Raw genomic sequence first — 20,647 nt, forward strand, 5'->3', positions numbered from 1 at the left:
GAGCCAGGATCACGCTCGCCTGTCCCCAAGCCCCACAGCTGATAAGCGTGGACAAGTTCAGGGGAAGAAAATGCCGCGCTCTTCTTCCTCAAATAGGCAGTTTGCAAGCCTGAAAGACAGCAGTCAGGCCATGGAAGGACTGGCTCCATTTTTCCTGGGTAGACTGGTGTTCACGGTTCTTCTCTGTGGTGGGACAGGGGGTGAGTTTAAAACGATTACTAGCAGATGCTTTTCCTATTCCTTCAGTGAATAAAGTGATCAGAACCCACTGCCTATGGTGAATCAAGGGGAGCAAAGCCTTGGATGCTTTTTCAGACTTTGGGGTCTTCCCCCCTCCACTACAAACAAGAGATCAACTAGCCCCAGCCCACAGCTCATCTCTGTGCGTCGTGCCCAAGGGTCTCTGGGCACTTCCTGGCCCCCAGCCATCCCCTTCATCCCTTGCCAACAGTCCAGTGGATGCAAAGCCAGGACTAACTATTTGCAATTCTTTAGAGGATTCAATCCCACAGGCAACTTCTGCTTGAGGGCATGCCTGGGAGCTGCACTGTACTGCACAGCTGGCATTAGCTGGGGTGAGAGAACTACTGACCACCCGCAGGTGTCCTTTGCAGAGGATACGAGAAGTCTTCTTAATCATGGATCACAGCCTCCAAAATGCTCTTCTCCCATCTGTTAATAGTTCAATTGGCATGGCACAGAAAGTCAGGAAGCGCAGAGGCCCTTCACTCAAAGCCCAGCTTGGGACAGACTATGGCATAAGCATATCTACAGAGAAAAATCTCTCGTTCTCCTGGTTAACAAATGGGTTGTGTCCTGAAGCGGGGAGTTCTCTCTCTGTGTAACTTCTAAAAACGTCCATCACGTTGCTGAACTTAAGAAATACCAAAAACCCAGCATTTGGCCAGGGAAGCATCTTCACAGCAAAGCCGGCTTATTCTGCAAGATTACCTTCCACCAACTCAGAAGAATAAGATCTTGCCCAGCTGGTCACAAACAGGGCAGCTGATTTAACACTATAAGCCAGGGGTAGGCAACACCTGGCACAGGTGCCAGAGCAGCACGGTGTGGCACACAAAGGCATTTTGCTTGGCACGTGTGTCTTGGGGCAGATGGTGGGGAAGGGGCTGGGGCTCCGCTGCCACAACAAGGATCGGGCCCCTCACGGCTCCCCTGCCACCCGGCCCAGCACACCGACACCTTACAAGTCCAGGTTCTGGGTGTTTTTGGCACTCTACATGAAAACGTTGCTATAAATCCTGAAGAGAGAGCAGATGCCCCAGCAAGAATAGGAGAGAGAGAAAGAAGACAAGCAGAGAATGGAAAGGTCCAGAGACCCTCCAATGAAAAACACTTAGAAAGGCAAAGCAATCTGTATATAATCCTGGGCTCCTGGAAGTCATCTCTGAAACTAGAGAGTAACTCGACTCATTCAGACACATTCACTCCAGATTTATATCCCTGTAACCAAAAGCCAAATACAGCAGAAAGGGCTGGGTCGCCCACTAGCAGGGGAACGGCCGTATAGGGGCAAACACAGGGCTAAATCGTGCTGATCTAAGGGATCGGGGGTATGAAGCTGCAAGGTGAAGGGAAGGGGCACAGCTCTAGATTTACACATTCGTTGGGAGACCGGGTTATAGCCCCACCAAGCTGGGGCATCTCTGTGACATTTCATCTCCCCTGTGCAGTGAGCATCGCTGTCCTGGGAGCTGTGCTGTGCAATTCATCCCTGCTCTGCTCCAGCTACAACTCAGTCCTTGCTGGCACATAAGGCTGCAGACCCCCAAATACCTGGTGCTTGCAGAGATGCTCCCAAGAATGGCTGGGGGAAGCTGTAATGCAGCAAAACGGGGCATCTGGGTTTCTCTAAGTGGCCTGTGTCACTCATCACAGAGGTGGACTAACCACAACAGACTGTGGCAACTCTTCCGTAGTGCAGTGCAATGCTAGAAAACCAGCTGTGAAGACACAGCAGCCTGGATCCTGAAACCATATGGGAACTTAGGGAAGAAGAAGACAGTCACTCAAAGGGTCTGGACATGGTGGGGCTAACACCCAACCTTTTCTGATAGGGACTGATAAGGTATAGGAGCATACTGTACATGTCCCCTAAAAGACAGATGCATAAAAAAAGTAAAAATGCAAATGAATGAGACCCAAGTGCCAGACACTGAGCACAGTGACTAAATTAAAGGAAAAGTAAGTATAATCCAGATGTTCCTATTTCTATCAGAGCCGATGAGAATTTTTTATGTTGATTTCCATGAGAGCAGAATCAAACCCCAGCAAGATAGAAAGACCAGCAGATACAGTTGTAGAATAGATATAGAGAATGAATAGCCTGAATGCTTGCTGACAGCACTAATAAGGGCATGTAGTTCAGTATAATGTACAATACACTGCTATTCGTACAGCATTTTGAAACCATTAGCTGTTCTTCCTCCCATTGTACAGATAAATGGTCTGATTCTACTCCTAGCCCCACCCATATGAATCAGGCCTGGATTGGTGTCAAATGGTGCACGGACCCCAAAATTACCTAGGGGTTTGAGGCACATGAGATCATTGGGGAGGCACTGGAAAACAGAGCAGAGAAGTCATGGATGCGCAGGCACGAACTAAGAGAGAAACAGATGGATTTCTCTATATGGCACCGCAGAGCTGGCAGCAGCCGCCAAACCCACCAGGTAGCTTTAGTAGCAAACAAGGAGTCAGAGGCAAGAGGTAAGATCAGGTCATCCTGGACGGCCGCGCTCGCAAAGGGATGTGTAGAGCGTCTAGAGGGATGCCCAGAGCGTGTCCCACGCCGACACAGAGAGACGTGGACAGACCAAATTCACCTGCTCAGACTGGATGAGGGCTTCACACCTCCACAATTAGATGCTCTGCTCTTTTGCAACCATATGCTACTTTTCAGCTACTCAAGCAGGCGAGTAACGCTATAAAATCCTGCCTAGTAATGCTATAAATCTCTTGGCCTCTCCATGTCAGGTGCAGGTTACTAGTCCCTCCTGCAAATAGCCTCCACGGTATCTACCACACTGGCCAGCCTACCTTTGTCTCTCGCCTTTAAGCCATGTTTTCCCCCTCCACCGTTCAGTTAAGGTCCTTCAGGCTCCTCTGTCCCAAACAACAAGTTCCTCCATGTGACAGGCAGTGCTTAGTTAGGCTCTCAAAGACAAGCAACATCCAGGCAGCTCAGCTAGGGGCAGGACGCCGGGTCCTACTGTTTCCAAGGCGGCAGCGCCTGCACCATTCTCTCCCCTTCCGCTGCGGAGCAAACACAACAGACCTTTCCAGCGTCCAGCACAAAAATCATCCAGCTGCCACGGCCAATTCTCCCCCCCACACCTCACAGCACCCTCGGACTTGCACAGAACTTTATTATCTCTAACCCACCGAGCCTCCGAGAGCCACGGTGCATGGGGAAAAAAACCCACGGGCACAATACCATTTATTAATAACTGCTCCCCCTTCCCTGCCTGGCTCGCGCTGGACTTCCCTCATGAATAATGCAGGAGTTGTAGTCCCTGACACTACCCACTCTGTCCTCTGCTTCCCTCCGAGTCAGCTGAGACCGGGCTCGAGTGCCAGTCGGGGCCTGGCCCCATGTCCCGTGCTGTGGAGCCCAGCGACACCCGTACGGCAGGGGGTTTTTTTGTTCCTTTTGTTTCCAGCCCTGTTTATAGGACCCCGCAGCGATACGTCAGACCCGCAGGGCACGGACCGGGCTGCCGAGAAGCCGGGAAGTTCTGTTCTCGCGTGTCTGCTCAGCTCTTGTGGCACCAATGCGTTTTGGCCCCCTGTGTTACAAAACACTGTCGTTTCCAGCCATTTGACTCAAATGATTGGCATCCTTCTAGCAGGACTTTAAGATGCTACTTTGCTTTTCTTTAGCCCTAGCCAGCCAGGGTCTCATTACCCACTAATTAAGGGACACGCCACTGACCTGAGTGTCAGTCTCTCCATTTTACAGATGGGAAAAATGAGGCACAGAAAACATCTGGTGCTATGGATGCATGGAGAGCAAAGCAGGCATTTCTAAAGGGAATACAGAGGAGCCAATAATGGGCCCCATGAGTCCTGACCCTTGGTCTGCTGATCCAGCTACTTGGTCATCCTTTTCAATGCTAAAGTTCTCCTTATTAATATGAAATGAAATCATCTTTCCAGAAACATGGAAGACGTGTAGATCGAATCAACAAGCCGGCAAGCCCAGAGCTCTGGAAGGGAGAAGGACTCTCAGCTGGTTACAAAAGATACCATTTGGTCTCAAAAAGGCAGATGTGGTGCAAGCTGAGCAGCCAAGAGACTTGGATCAAGGCAAAGCAAGGCGGACCACGTGAGACACAACAGAGGCAGGGAAAATGCGAGGCGTAAAAGCACCAAGTCTAAAACAGGCGTGCGCACATCTGGAACTCACTGGAGGTGTCATGCGACATGGGCCGTGGCATGACACAAACACTCCTTATAAAAGCTTCAGGCAAACAGAAGCAGATGGGTCCAGGCAACCTTCCTCCTTCTCCCCAAACTACTCACGATACATTTCCCCGCACAAGAGCTACATTTCACCCTGGGAGCAGTGGTAATAACCACTTCTCAGGGACCTACTGGCATGTAGTCGTTTGGTGGGACAAGCTCTCCAACCCTTGCCTCTCCCCCTTGGCACGCTCCGACGTTCACCGGCTGTACAGCGCGGAAGAGAAAATCAGAGGGCCTGGTGCCCCACTGACCTGCACCAGTGCCACTCTACAGACATCAACAGAGTCCCCCCCGATTGACACAGGTGTAAACAGGAGGAGAATGAGGGCTAGAGCCTATTGCCCGACTCCTAAACAGGCTTCATGTTACAGAGGTTAAAGCTCCCCTTCTACCAGAGCAGGAACGGACAGAGGAAACGGTTAAGTTCGTTTAGCGTAAATTGGTATGACATACAACCAACTGAATTGTTCTGTCTGCTAATCTCCTTGGATAGAGGAGTGACAGAATGACCTTCTTAATCCTCTATTAACACTGGCCACGGGCAGACAGAGCAGAGCACTGCTCCGTTCAGCTACGGCTTGATCTGAAGATGCAGGAGGCCTCGGGTCCTGAGCTCTGACTGCATCTCTTCCTCCTAAGCCAGTCCCCCCAGCTTGCGAACAGGATCAACTCCGCCGGCTCCGCGTGCTCGCTGCAAGCCCCCTGCCCCCAGCAAGAGCTCAGTTTTTCCCAGAGCGCAGGCAGCCACCGAGCTGAGATCTGCCACAGGTCTCCTTCTCGCACGTGTGCATCACAGCATGTTTGACATGACCGCACCCCAGGGATGCTGGCACCCTCACCGCATCCCGGCCCGTCTGCAGCAAACTCACCGGCTCCCACCCTTCTGCTGACTCACTCGCTGCGCTGTGCTGTGCTGAGGAGGAGTTTTGCTGAGGCTCGCAAGGCTTGCGGCGCACAGCCGCACTAGCTGTATGGTTAACCCGTCCAGCATCACGGCACAGTGAAGGCAGGAGCAGCTAATGTGAGGATAATTACTTCCCAGCAGGAGCTCTCATAGGCCAAACCAATCTGCCCTGGGGTCTAATTGGCTGCTTGTCTAAATAGTTAAATGCTTGTGTGCTGAGCAAGGACCAGCTGCCGAGACTGGAACATTTCCCCCTGACATGGGAGCAGGTAGGTCAGTGCAAGGGACCTGGATGGGGCCCGGCAGAGAAGCTGCTTCCAGACAGCCGGAGTGCAGGCCAGGGGCAGGCGAGTTTGTCTCAGCCCATTTTACAGCATGCTCAAGGCGCGTGGGGAGAGGCGTCAGACTCGAACAGCATCGCTTGGTTTGTGCTCTACTTCAGAGACAAGACGATGCAAAAAGCTGAGAGATTGGGACTCCAAGGGAAGGGGCAAAATAGCACGAGCAAGGGTGCACAGGAGGGGAAGAAGGGAAAGACCAGAGGATGGAAGAAGAGCAAGGAAGGAGACTACGAGAGGGGAAGAGGAGGTTAGGGGGCAGCTAATGAAATCCTGAAGACAAGGACCTGATTCTGTGGTCACGGTCCTTTACACCAGCGCACAACAGATCAGGATGAGAGCATCTTACTCCCACTCTGTCATTCTGCAGTCATTCCCACCGAGTAAAGACATACGTACTGCCTATATAAAGCACCTCTGGTCTAGCCTGACATGTAGATGGGTGAGTGGGTGGGGGGGGGGTGTCTTACTGCATCTCAGCTACCTGACACATGGCTTTAAGAGCCAAATAATATCGAGAAACTGAGAAAATCATGCAAGTGGTTCCTAAAGCCTGGAATAGTGTGAGATTTTCCCACCCTTAGTGTGCACACAGCCTTAAAATCCCACTTCACCTGCGTGGAGGGAAGGTCTGGATTAAAAAGCGCTCGGTGTAATCCAATGCAAGCAAGGTGACTCCCTTTAGGAGAGAAGGAACTGCATGGCTGTACAATGAACATATACAGACAGCAAGACTTCCTCTACATCAGGTGGAGAGGAAGGGGGCAGTATATTTTTCCAAGGAGGGAGTGAACCTACAGGAGCCCCCTTTTTCCTTCCTCTCCCCCAAATATACCTTCTTTCCTGAGCACCGCTACACCCAGAGCTGCCTTCCCCGTGTCATCAGCAGGACCACGCCTCCGTTAGGGCCTGCTCATAGCTGGAGGGGAAGGCTGGAGAGCAACTCAAGGCCTTTCCTATACCCAGCGAGCAAGCAAGCATCCCTGCCTACATAGTGCAGAAGCACCGTACCGTGAGTTTGCACAACTCACGGTACAATTGCACAATTAACACAAGTGCATCCTCAGTCATGGTAAGAGGTCTCAGTCACGCCAAACAATGGGATCTATGAACATCACCTCCATCCTCAGGCCACGTTCCTCCCTACAGATGCAGAGAAAGGGATCAAACTCACTCTGACTCTATCCTACAGACAGACCAAGTGAATGAGATGCTGGAGTCAGACCTGGAGCGGTCCAAGAACTAGCATCATGCTCAAAAAGTGAACATTAGTTTTGAGTTAGATGTCAGACACCATATCTGTGCCATTTTGCACCCAGGTCTTTGCCTGGCTCCAATGCAGACTGAAGCCCACCCGCTTCCCAGTTCAGATTTTAAATACGTCCCTTTGGGCACCAGTGCCTTATTTTGGGTGCGTTCTCCCATCTGGTTGTACTGCTGATTGTTTGAGTCGCACACACTCTGTTTACCCTTGTATACACCAACTCACAGCTCTGAAACAACAACTCATAAAGCATCTGAGAAAGGTAATTTAATTAAGCACAGGCATAGTCTACACATCTCCCAGTTCCACCGATAATTAGGAAAACAGATGAGGGAGGGGGTGGAAATTTTCATTAGGTTAATTATTCAAGGCCTCAAAATGAAATATAGGCAGCCTGATTTCCCTAGAGGGCCATGTGCAAACTCAACTATCAGCTTTGTGGGGGATTAAAAAAATATGGGGGTGGGGGGCAAGTTTCCCCAATGAAGAAGCGAGACAAACTAGGACTAATCAAGCAAAGCTAGAAGTGATAAACCAATGGCAAACCAAAAGCTTCTTTTTTTTTTTTTAACACTTCAAAGGAGGTGTCGATCAGCGCGATCTGCAAATTCATTAGCATCTTATTAAAATGCCATATTCATTTCACTGACGAGATGGGCGCAGGGGGAGCACCTTCCCATTCTCTGGCTACCTTCCAAGGGAGGCAGTGCCTTTTTACTCCAAGAGTGCTAAGATCTTCGGGGAGTTCAGATGACACCTTTTTATGGAAGCATCCAAAACCACCTGCTTCCTGTAGGCAGAAGGTGCCCTCAAAGCTGCATCTTCACCCTTGACTCAGGCATACCCAAAACCTGACATTTTAGAACATGCACACTAACGTCTCCATTAGTTTCTGGCTCCTGCCCTTAAACTATTAGTTACTTATGCTTGTTGGATGGTATAAGCTAAGGGGCATGTTCTTATCTCGATGAAGAAGCTGGAATATAATTCCCCATGAACCGTAGGAAAAGAGATGCATCTATCCCACAGCAGCAACTGCAGGCTCCAACAGCTGATCAGCAAGAGGGATGTATGTTATTTGCAATGGCTAGTTTCATCACAGGAACAAGAAAACTTCAGTTTAAATCATAAAAAAAAATATATAAATTATCATCACCATTTCATATATGTTTTTTATTATTTCAAATTATTAAACTTTAAATGATTTAAAGTTATTAGATCAGCAACTGCTCCTGTGGCATAGATTTATTTCTTTTCCTACAGTACATGGGGAATGATATGCCACCTTCTTTGTCGAGATAAGTACATGCCCCTTAGCTTATAATATCCAACAAGCATAAGTAACTAACACTTCCTATATATACATAAAGTGTGTGTGTGTATGTATGTGTGTGTACATGTATATGCATACATACACACACACATATATGTATGTGTGCGTGTGTGTGTGTGTGTATATATAATGTATGTATGTATGTATATATATGTATGTATGTTCCCCTTCCAGGAACAGACATGGCAGCCACCACATTTAATTCAGCTCTCTCCATCTGCATTTCTCATTAACCCAGAATAGCTGCAGAGATAATTACACACTTGATCTGGATTATTTGGATTGGACGATGCCAAAAGGGCAGGCCAACAGCCCTAACCCGATTTCCAGCCATTTGGAAATGACCGTGGCAGTGGGAATCGAAAGGGCTTTGTGGCTGGCTCCAGGGAGATGTGCCTGGCAGGATTAGGGCTGTGGACTAGAAGCCAGCAGGGATCCAAACAGTTCCATCTAGCTCCAAATTTCCCTGTGTGCAGGCCACGTTTCCCCACAGCTGCACTACTTGGGGAAAACGAAGCCTCATTTCAGTCACTTGAATACCACAATTAGCCTACAAGTGGGGCCTGAATTTAGAAACTAAACTAATAATATTAAATGCCAATACAGCTCCAAGATAACACTTGCTGACTCAGATACTCAGCCCTCCCAGGTGCCATTAACTATGCAGAACCAACCGAGACACTGAAACAGAGAAGGGGGGAGGGATTTATGGGAGGCCAGGAAGATGCAGACCACAGCAAGCCTTCACTGAAGTCAGGGGTATTGGTATTGCAACAGCACCTAGAGATCTCAGCTGGCTCAGGGCTCTACGATGCTCGGTGCTGTACAATCACACAGCGAGGGACAGGCCCTGTCCCACCAGAAGGGAGAACTATCATTCTTCACCACTTACTAGATGGGGAACTGAGGGAGACTAAATGACTTGCCTGAGGTTACCCACGGGAGTCTGTGGCAGAGGAGGGACTGAACCCACATACCCAATGTCCTAGTTCAGTGCCCAAACCGTAAGACCGACCATCCCGTGCTTCATGGTATGTGAGCAAAAAGTGGAGGCTCATTCACCACTTCACCCCTTGCACGTTTGGGGACAGGGCAGGGACGATCCCATTGCTCCTGGCCCTCAAATGTGCAGGAGTCTAGCAAAGACAGCAGCATTCAACTTCCTCCCAGTCAGGGGGCAGCGATGGGCATACCCTTATCTCTTCAACAGCCAAGAGAGCCATGCAGAGGCTGTACATCCACAGCCCAGGGACCACTGTGTCAGTCAGGCTCTTTTCAGCAGCCCCAGCTGATGCAGCATGTCTGCAAGCAATCCAGTGACACACACTGACAGGCAGGGTGACCTAGTGATCAGGACCTGGAGGGTCTTGATCCCAAGTTTTGCCACCCACTCACTCTGCAACCTGGGCAGGTCATTCGACCTCAACGTACTGCTTAGCTCTTGGCAGAGCGGTCCCAACACTTCCCTGCTGCACAGGAGAGTTTGGATGCACAAGGTCATCATTCCTATTAATCTGCATTTGCCTGTAAGCACAACTGCACCGAAACACACCCCAGTGTCCAGGAGGGATCTAGACACATTAAGGGTCTTTGAAGGCCAGAAACCTGCTTTATCTACTGCATTGCCATTAGCCGCTTCATCCCTAAAGCGCCTCCTCAAAACCTTAGGGTAGCTCACACGATCCCTGCTTATAACCCTGCTTATAACCCCAGATCCTGACTTTGCTGCATGCCATGCTCCTGTTGGACAGAGATTTGAGAGGGGCACATTCACATGAAACAGAGGCAACGAGCACCAGCAGAGCAGTGAAGTCAAGAGCGTAGGTCTGGGCCTTTGCTCCTAATGGGCAAAATTTATCCCTGCAGCATCCATCCAGGAAGAGCACAGACCACCCACGGACGATTCCTTAGCTTGATGAAGGGCATTTGTGCCCAAAAGCTTGCTAAGAAGATTTTTTCCAACTTTTTGGCTTGGCCTAATAAAAGATATCGGATTTACCCAAAGAACCTTGTCTCCATGCAGCAAGACTGCTGAAGTCCCAGGGGACTGGCTCAATGCAATATCTCTATAGCTATTTGGGAAGCAGGAGCCAACAGGGGATAGAAGGGATGGAGGGGCCCGAACAGCTGCACTGAAAGGCAAGGAATGGTGAGAAAGATAAAAGTAAAGGCTCTTCAAGGAAAACAGGACACAATCTGCTTGTAGGACCCTAGGACATTTGTTTGGCAAATAAGAAGCTACAGAGCAAGGTGGGTCAAGCAAGGAAGCAAATTCACTTGATCAGGACATGTGGTGAGGGGGATCTTTGGGTTTCTGGCCCAGAGGCAGAGGGAATACTGAATCCAAAGCAGAGAAACAAGAGGCGGAAGGATGCAAGCCTGAGCTGCTTGAGCAAGTCCAAGGTCCAGTGCTGCAGACTGCAAAGACACCAAGAAACCCACCTGGGAAGACTCTGAGGTCAGTGGTTCAGGCTCTCTTTAGCCTTACAAGAGAGCAAAATTCAGAGCAAAGTGATATTCAACCTGTAGCATTGGATTTATATCATGGACACCAAGTTTGGATTTAGCCCTAAAAATAATGGGCTGGGTTCGCAGCTGGCGGGATACTATTACGTCAGTGGAGTTCGGATATGGATGATCTCGACCGCCTCTCCCAGTTTATACTGGATGCTTTTCCAAGCTCCTTCCTAACAATGATTACACGCATTCTTGAAGTGCTCGTCCAGGCACCACTGAGATGGATTAGATTAAAGCATCTGTTCCCAGCTCAACCGCTGTTATCATGCGACCTTGGCATGCTACTAACCCCAACTGCTCAAAAAAAGGAGTTATTTTGTGGTAGAGGGAAAGAAGAAGTCTGGGAGCCTTGTCTTTGCCTTCTGATTTCTGCACCTCTGATTCCTACTCCCAAATGTTTGTGCAGAGCTACAAAGCCTGAAAGGTTTCAAGTAGAAGGATGGTTCTCAAGTAATCCCATGGCTCCAGGAGCTGCAGGTTTAAGAGAAAAGGCATTATTCTTATCACAAGCTGGGTCTTTGCTGAGGGGGTTGGCAGCGGTAACCAGAGCAAGTCTCTTAAGTCTTTGTTTTCAAAAACAGCTCATGCTTTGGGGGTCCTAGCTTGAGACTTCTGTCTGATTTTTAAAACTGGGCCCCGCCACTACAGAAAGGATGTGAATAATTTGGAGAGGGCATGGTTTGGGGCTGGGACATATGGCTTGTGAGAAGAGGCTGAGGGAGCTGGGCTTATTTAGTCTGGAGAAGAGAAGATTGAGAGGGGATCTGATAGCAGCCTTCAAGTCTCTGCAGGGTGGTTGCAAAGAAGATGGAGCTGAACTGATCTCAGTGGCGGCAGACGACAGAACAAGGAGCAATGGGCTCAAGCTGCAGCAAGGGGAGTTGAGGTTAGATATTGGGAAAAACTTGCTCACTAGGAAAACAGTAAAGCACTGGAACAGGCTCCCCAGAGAGGTGGTGGCATCTCCATCCTGGAAGTGTTAAGACCTGGGTAGACAAAGCCTTGGCTGGGATGATCTCGATGATCTTTGAGCAGGGGGTTGGACTTGATGTGACCTCCTGCAGTCCCTTGCAACCCTCCTTTTCTATGATTCTGAGAGTCCAAATGCTGTTACTGAGAGCTGCTGCCGGTGGTCCAGACCATCAGAAATAATCACTCCATGTCCCAAATGTAGGAGCATCTTGGCTCATGATCATAGTGTTAATAATTAATTTGCCTTATTATGGACTAGGACCCAATGTGACGCTGTTTTCCCACCTGCAGAGCAGGCAGGTTACCAAATTCCTACAGGTGTAGAGAGGTCTGTTGAAATGTAAAGGTATGAAGAACTGGAAAGCAGCATTGTCTTTTTGTCTCGTGGATGACTTGCACTAATATTACCCTATATTATTTCATGTAGCCCAGGTTTTCTTCACGCTTTTTTTTTTTTTAGGTATAACTCACTTTGGTACAACAGCAGCTCAGCTGATCATACGAACATAAACCTTGTGGTCATGGATTGCTTAATAAAATCACAGCCATTGCTCAGCTGATGCTGCAGACAGTTAAGAGGTTAACCAACTGCCTGCTTAACACTGCTAGCCTCTTGATACCCCAGTCGCATAAAATGTGTGTGACAATCCTGCAATACTTTCTCTTCTGCCTTTCTCCAAAAGGGAAAGGAAGAAGGACCAAAATCCTCACTGGTGCAAAACCAAACAGAAGCAGCAGTGTAAGCACATTCTCCGGAGAGAGAGGCTGGAAGCAAGATGTCACCAAAGGGTCAAAGCAGACAATGGGGACCTGTCACTTCACATCTGTATCCATGGAAATGCGTAAGGGGTTCAGAACAAAATTGGCAAAATTATTGATCACGGTAATGGCGCCCACAAATGAAATGGAAACCGTGGGACATAAGTGCTGGATAAGAAGTGATCAACCCTGTGTGTTTAGACACTGATAGGTTACAAAATTCACCTTTAGGAACCTTTAGGTTTTAAAAGGGACCAGTCTCCGATGCAAGGAGCTCTGAATCCAAAGAGACTAACAGATGACAAACAGTAGACAGGGAGACGTGTCGGAGGGGTGGTGTTTGGCACTCGGGAGAGCTCCAGGTTTTTTGCTTTCCTATTTGCCCAGTGTCTCCTTGCAGGCGAGACTGGGGCTGTGCGGGAGCTTCCTCCTCCTGAGCGGTATTGTTACAAGCTGCGGTCAAATGAGACGTCTTTTGCTCATCCTGAAAACATGCAGACTGCCACGAATTACGACGAGAGAGAAAACATCAGCATGAAGGCGGGTGGATCAGTGGTCTGAATGCACAACTGGAGCCCAGGGTTCACAAGTCTTGATCCCACCGCTGATGCAAGCTCCCTGAAGCCATAGGTAGGCCTGTTCCTCTCATTCCTCAGCTCCGCGTTCTCCAAAATGAAGGTGTCCCCTGCCTGCCTTCCAAGGGTGATGAGAGTATTAATATTTGAAAAATGCTATGGGAGTCCCATTCATTCATAGGGTCCCAAGCTTTCACCTGAAATAGCACCTGCTCCACCCTTCTCCTCCCAGTTGTTGCATCCCTATGACACTAAAATGGGTCTTAAATCAGGCAAGGAGACTAAGACACAGCTGCCCTAAACTAAAAGTATATTTACTGAACCCTAACAGATACACCTCGAACTAAAATTGATTCAGCATTAGCAGTTAAAAATTTAAGATTTGTAGCTAGCCAAAGCAGATGGTCGCCATCCCGTAATGCAGCAAACGCAACTTTGCTGGTCGATCAGGCCACGAAGTCTTGTCCGGGGCTCCTGGTTCCCACGTCTGATGTTGAGATAGGATCTTGGATGGGTGACAGGATCTCTTCAGGCTTTCTTCAGGGGTCTTCTGAAGGCTACGGTCTCTCACCTCTCTTTATATACCACACAGCTTGCATTTCTTAATACATAAAAATACCTTAAGCCTTCCTCCTAATGCATATTCATAATCTTGCTTCTGTTTGCCAAATATGGTTACCTTTAACTGGAATTTTCTATTCTGAAGTAAACTTTTCATTCTTAGGTGGGGGCAGGTTTTGCTCTATCGGTTCCTCTTTTGCCCGGGTTATATTAATTCAGTTTAATTATCCAACTCCCTGATTAGTTTTAAGTCAGGGACAGTATTTTTCCATCTGCTCTTTTCACTGGGTGCAAGTCTCGACCACAATTCAAGCTAAGCATGAAGCTTGAGCTAAGCACAAACGTCAAACCCAGGCCAAAAGGCCTCTGGGCCCCAACACAGTGGATTCACATCTGGAAACATCTATATCTTGCTCAAAGGAAACTTATTGCCACCAGGGATGACAGCAACGAGCCCTGGACGTGGCAATCAAATGTAATTAAGAAGGGTTTGCACAAAAAAAGGAAGTACTGGAGTGCACCGAGGCTGGGGGAATGTCCCAGGGGCTTTACAGCCTTCTAAAACTACAAACAGACATCACACTTGTCCCGGGAGAAACAATTTTATCCTGTGCAGTCATTCAGACGTTTGTATCCATTGTCCCAGGACAAATCCTAAAAAAGGTTCATGGGATAAGAAGTGCTAACGATTTGTCCCGGTCATCACAAAGTGCATCTGAACGGCTGTCCCAGGAGCACATCACTGAATCGGTGGCTGTTCGCTGAACCCCAATTGCAAAGGCAATGTGTATACACATCAATCCTGGGACATGCCTGTCCTGAGAAGAAAAATAACACGGGCACAGCTTATCCCAGAACAAATGTAATGTCTGCTCCTCACCTACGAGACCCGGCGCTCTCCTCTGGCATGAAAAGGTTCAGTGCTCACAGATGCACAAGCAAAGCCGTTCACCAAATGCTGAGCAAACCCGCTTTCTCTGCCAGGTGTCCTCGTGTCCACTCCGGAGAGAGACAAGCTTGCCTCTCTACTTCGCATGGCGCGGCAGGCTTGCAGGGGTGGGAGGGAGGGCACAGAGCACGGGGGTGCAGACACTGCTCCAGGGAAACTCCCGGCAAAGGAGACATTGTTTGGAAGGAGAAAATACAGAGGATCGTGTTTTTGAGCCTCTTAGTAACTCGTATTGACAGGGCTGCGCTAGAAGGACGTTCAGACGCGCGCAGTCATGGCTCACAGGGACGGACCATGCTCCTGAGCTCACTTCCTCTGCCGGAGTCGCAGCTGGTGGGGGCTGGCTATAATTAGGCTTCAACATATGCAGACAGTGACGGCAAACCCTTACAAACACCCCTGTTGGCCTCCAGAGTCTGCTGTTGAAAACAGCTACAGATGCGTCACAGATTGCAGTTCAGGAATAGAAAGATAGAAAGGCGGTGGCACACGAAGCCCCGAGCTGCCTACAGATCCCTAGGCACGGAGACAATTAGTTTTAGTCGGGAGTCGGATCCACTTGGCTGCAACCAGAACTGTGCTTGTCCCACAGCGGCAGAAAGGTGCGAGGGAAGTGTGGGAAAAGGGGGGAAGCCTCGATTTGCCAAAAGCCAGCTGGCGCTTAGGATCTGGACCCGAGCAGACCACTGCTGTGCAGCATCTGGCCAACAGAAATGGGCCCAGGGCGTTATAACAGAACATAATTGCACTGCAGGGCTCCATCTGCTCTCCCAGCACCTAAACATCTGCTTAGCATCGATAGCAGAGTGCCTCGAGGCACGCAGTGAAAAGGTCCCTTTCCCTGGACAATAGGAAGCATTAGTGCAAGACTGGGTCCCATTGTCTGGTAGGCAGCTTCTGCTGCTGTGTATCTGTTACACCAGCGCCCTTTCCCTGGCCTCACTTGATTTTGCAAGCTCTGACCTTTGCCGACAACTGAGACTCGCTGCAAACTGGCTGACATGCGTTGAACGGAGCCAGGGAAAAAGGGAATTTAGCACTTCCCGCTTGTACGGTTCCTCGCCCCGAGAGGATTTCATGCAAGCTCAGGACACAAGCCCCAGAACGCGTCTACACAGTGGGCAACTACCTTGATCCTGATTTTACAAGCAGGGAAACTGAGGCACAGAGCATCTAAGCAACTCGCTGAAGGGGTCAGCACTTCCCCTATATTATAAGGAACAATCCTACTGCATTAGCTGCCCTAGAGGAAAACGAGTGGGTCACAGAGGCTTTGAGGCATCTTTTTTTCCACTGGCTCCAGTCACTTTCCTTATCTGTCCCCCCCTTAGGGCCTTGGTGATGGAAGAGTGAAAATCGCCGGGCTTCAGCTCGGTCAGCACTGAGAGCTCGCACAGCCCAGTTCACATGCAATGTAGCTGACTGGCTCTGTCAACATCTGTTTGGCATCAATCCCCCATGCCCCCTCCCGAAGCTGCCTGTGGGACATGCATCCCCTCACCCAGGCAAGGAATGGCTGGCAGAAACCAGCCTCGTTGTCCTGGGCCAGGTCACAGGTGCGAAGCTGGCACCCCTGTGCTGCTGCACAGGAGCCCTCTATTAATAAAAGCCACTGAAGGCTAGATCCCCCCCTGCCCCAAGCTCCAGCGCCAGCCTTTGGCAGCGGGGGGTGGGCTAAAGAAGGGATCCTACCCCAGCCACAGGAGCATGCAGGCCCCCCAACCCATTGCTCTGCTGCAAGCTGGGGGAGATACTAGTTAACAGCTTGATGTTATAAGCCATCTGCTATCCCTATCTCAGCTTTGCATCCACATCCTACAGTGTGGGGTCACGGAGCTATCACGGTGCTTGGAGGCTTGAAACCCAGTCAACAGCTCCCACCCCTGCCAGACTGGCATAGCAGGAGTCCAACTTCTAGCCCTGTTCCCCTGGCACCTGCCAAACACTGGGAGCAATGTTTTCAAACCTCAGTGCCTGAAGTTAAGTCCTCACTTCTCTAATTAGATACATGTTAATCAGCACCCATGCTTCTCCTTGGGCTTTAGCAGGAGGTGCAGTTGCTTAGGACCTCTCAGGATCAGGCCCCTACCCTAGCAAACTGATGCTAGTCTGAACGTGGCATCCACTACAACAGATGGGACAAGCAAGCGCAGAGAAGCATCCTTAAAGTAATTACTGGCATCCATTTCCCATTAAAAAGGCATCTGCTTGTTGGCTCAAACAGCACGCAATTTGTTCCAGAAGAAGCCGCTCTCGGAGCATATTGACAAAAATCCGGGGGGTTCTTCAAGCCTGGATCATGTGACGGTGCATTTCTGCAATGAGCCAGCACTGTGGCTTCGAGACAGTTTTGTCTATGCTGATTGTGTAAGGAGGGCTGTGTGTGTTGTCGATAGTTCACACCGATGGTACACCAGTCTGCCCCCTACACGGGGTACCCGCAGATTCAGCGGGCACTGAAACATGTTCCCAGTGCACAGCATTTCATAAGACCGGTTCCTTAAAGATGAGCTATGTCTGGTTCCTATCAGGTAGGACATCAGACCTTAACTAGAGAAGCAAAGGTCTTTTACATGATAGCCTTTGTGGGTATGGTTGGGAGAGACAGTGGACAACCTCTCAGATCCCACCTGGACTAATATCCCTTCCAAGTACCCAAGTGGCCCCCATAAAAACTTATCAAACAAAAAGCCCTTGCTTCTCACATACATCTTAGACCATCACAGCTACAGCACTCCAGCTCTAATAAACCTTAACCAGGCAGTCCTGCTCCTAACAGCTAAAGAGCAAACTGGGAGTCAGGAGACCCACGCTCTATTTCCAGACCTGCTGCTGAGCCGACCAGATCGTTTGGGACTGAATTTGCAGAAGCGCTTACTCATTTCAGGTAGCCAACTAGAGAAGCACAGGGCCCAATTGCTGCAGCAGCCAGTCACCTGCATCTCCTCACCTGTCTTTAAGAAGGATTTAAAAATGCACAGTAAGCCCTGGTACCAGACAGCGTGCCTGCCAGCTGAACCCCCAGCCTGCTTGGACACTAGAAATGGAAAACCAGCTTCACCCACTCCGCTTTACTACTAAAAGACTAAGCATGGGCCTGAGAGCTAGGATCCTTGGTCTGTGACAGTGACCTCCCATGCCTTCCCACCTCCACAGCATCTTGAATAGATCTGGTTGGAAAGATTCCAAAAAAGCAATGATTCCCTGGAAATTTGCCCATTTGGTGACTTGGGCACATTCTGCAGGGACTGTGTGATTTTGCCGAAACACTGTGTGCTCACCTGCCAGGGTCTCAGGCAGCCCAGCTGATGGACTACTGAAGAGCCTAGGGTGCCAGGAGTTGCAGCTCAGGGTCGTCAAGACAGGCACATCCTCTCAGGGCACCACTCCTACCTAAAAAAAAATGTGTTCAAGCCTCTGGTTTTCATCTCCATTGGACTGTTCTCAGACTCATAGAAAATGAGGGTGGAAGGGACCTCAGGAGGTCACATCTAGTCCGACCCCCTGCTCAAAGCAGGACCAGCCCCAACTAGATCATCCCAGCCAAGGCTTTGTCTAAGCTGGGTCTTAAAAACCTCCAAGGATGGAGATTGCACCACTTCTCTAGGTAACCCATCCCAGTGCTTTACTACCCTCCTAGCGAGAGAGTTTTTCCTAATATCCAACCTAAGCTTCCCTTGCTGCATGACTTCTCTCTGATTTCATGACTACATGACTCTCCTCTGCTGAGACATCACCTTGGCCAAGTCAGGGATCCCTCATGCCTCAGTGTCGCCAGCTCTAGAGTGAGGATGGTAACACACACTCCCTTCCCCACAGGCCACTTCCACGTGGGGATGAGGCTTAGCAGAAGGCACTGGAGAGGATGGGACACAGTGCTAAGTGGCATTATCTCCACTGGCGCTCTCTGCTTTATCAAGCAGTGTGCTGTAGCAGGCGTGCCGTCCTAGCCTCCCTGCCTGATCATATCAAGAATTAGACAGTGAAAAGTTCGTTAGCACCATTTCCCCGCTATTCCCACAGAACGCTATAGCTAAGCAATGTGCGGGAGGAGACCAGAACGGGCCTTATTAATTGGTCAGCCATGCTGGTGCCATCTTAGAGTGCACCAAGTGGATTTGACACGTTGCTGCTCCCCATACATTGATCTTTAAAGGACGTAGCCTGACTCGACACGATGTAAAGATTGTCTGCTCCAACTGAAGGATGATTCTAATCTTTCTCCAAGAGCTGTGCTGGACGGTGCAGATCAACTACCCTTCCGTGCCACCAGTCTATTACTCTGCATTGCTGTAGCAGCTCCCATCCAAGACTTGCAAATGAATGTACAAATACTTGGAGGCAGAGGTTTTCAAAGGAACCTGCGGGAGCAGGGTGCCTAACTCCCACTGAAGGGGGTGAAATACTTCATTTCCTTATCTGCCTTTGAAAATCCCCACCAGAAACCTCATGGCACCCATACGTGACAGGTGGAATTAGCATTATTTTATCAGTGGAAAATGGATCGATAAGGTTAAAGGAAGAGCAGAAGGGAAGGAGGAAGACAGAGGAGGAATCACATGCCAAACCAAAGGCAAATCTAGAAAGAGAACTCAGGAGTCCAGATTCAAATCCTACATCCCAACTCTCATAGCAGCACAAACCGAGAACCCCAGCGCTAGAAACAGGCCATGTGCACATCAGCATAAGTAAATGAACGACAGGAGTCCTTGTCCTCGTGGACGGATACATTGTAAGGGCAAGACTATCTTGGCTTGGATCTTGCCCATACATTAAAATAAAGGTAGAAAAGGTCATCTCAATTAGCCTTGGGATTCTAATACTTTTGCATTGAGATATCACCCACAGACGGACTTACACCCTGCTGCAGCATCTGGAAGTCTCTTCCCATTCACTAACCTTGTTGCAGGGGCTTCACAGAAGTTTCCTGCTGACCCAGTTCAAGCTCAAACATGTGTCCACCCAGTGACAAAGTGCTTGCGATACTGTGACATCACAGACAAGAGGTCTGCCTGGGTTCCGGGCCAGAGCACACCCAAATATCACACGCACGCAGAAAGGGGGAAGGGTTAGTTTGGGAATGCTGAGCTTTTTCTCTGCTTCACATCTGAGCAGTTTAACACGTTGGGAAAACAAGAAACAGGCCCTTGAGACTGCGCAGTGTTGACTGGTAGCTTTGTCCCACTTATCAAAGTCCTGCTAATGCTGGAGGGAGCCACTGAAAGAGATCACCGTGCACCGCAGAGGAGCTTTTGTTTAATTTACCTGGAAGCCCACGTACTCAGCGGATCTATGCAGCAGCTTGCAACCAGCACCGTACCTAGACTCCTGGCAGCCCCGGGTGAACTTTTAGTATCGGACCCCCCTTTGCTAGAGATAATGATAATAATTATTATTATTATTTTCACCATTTTTGGGCCCCCTTTCTGTCCAGGCCCTGGGCGGCCACCCACTTTGCCCATGCCTGTGTCCAGCCCTGCTTGCAACAGTGTGCAAAGACAAAGCCTCTCCTTGTTTGCCGGGTGAAATATTCCCAAATGTTCCCACAACTGCTTTGGATGTTCAGATACTCTGTTTACAAACACCTCTAGTTCTCTCTACCCCATGTGCCAAAATGGATCTACGGTCATGTAAAGACTCCTATAAAAACACCCATTGCCATAAGAGCCAGGCAGGAGGGATGGAAGTTCATTCTAGGTCCTTTACATTGGCCATTTCAGGAAAATTAGCTGTCCCTCTACCAGGGTCTTTCCTTTGAAATATCAGTCTCCTCACTCTTTGGAGAAGAGCATAGTGAGAGCATTTCTCCTACCTTAAGAAGAGAGGTCATTTATAAGATGGATGCCTCAGCAGGTTATCAATGAGCCGCAAAGCCTCCTACCCATAGCTCACTCCTTCAGATGCAGCTCCTGTTAGAAGTGATGAAGTTGGTGACCACCTGAGAGGGGGACTGCCACTCAGTCCTGCTGATGTAGCTTATGTCCTGCTGA

At 49.4% G+C, this 20,647-nt stretch overlaps 1 protein-coding gene across 17 annotated transcripts in view; it reads right to left on the minus strand.

Annotated features, from left to right (window-relative positions):
* The window catches only part of NFASC (neurofascin), a 152,314-nt gene extending 131,748 nt beyond the window's left edge, over nucleotides 1-20,566 (minus strand). For 8 of the 17 annotated variants that reach the window (XM_025205532.1, XM_025205528.1, XM_025205539.1 and 5 more), the window contains exon 1: nucleotides 3,058-3,345. The gene's annotated coding sequence lies outside the window, so the exon portion shown is untranslated. Of the gene's footprint in view, nucleotides 1-3,057; nucleotides 3,347-5,354; nucleotides 5,376-20,469 lie in introns of those variants that run through there. The other 9 variants (XM_025205529.1, XM_025205538.1, XM_025205534.1 and 6 more) reach the window with 5 other exon arrangements.
* Nucleotides 20,567-20,647: the final 81 nt, after the last annotated feature.

This window comes from Alligator sinensis, unplaced genomic scaffold (assembly GCF_000455745.1).
Source record: "Alligator sinensis unplaced genomic scaffold, ASM45574v1 scaffold1322_1, whole genome shotgun sequence".
Taxonomy (NCBI): Eukaryota; Metazoa; Chordata; order Crocodylia; family Alligatoridae; genus Alligator; species Alligator sinensis.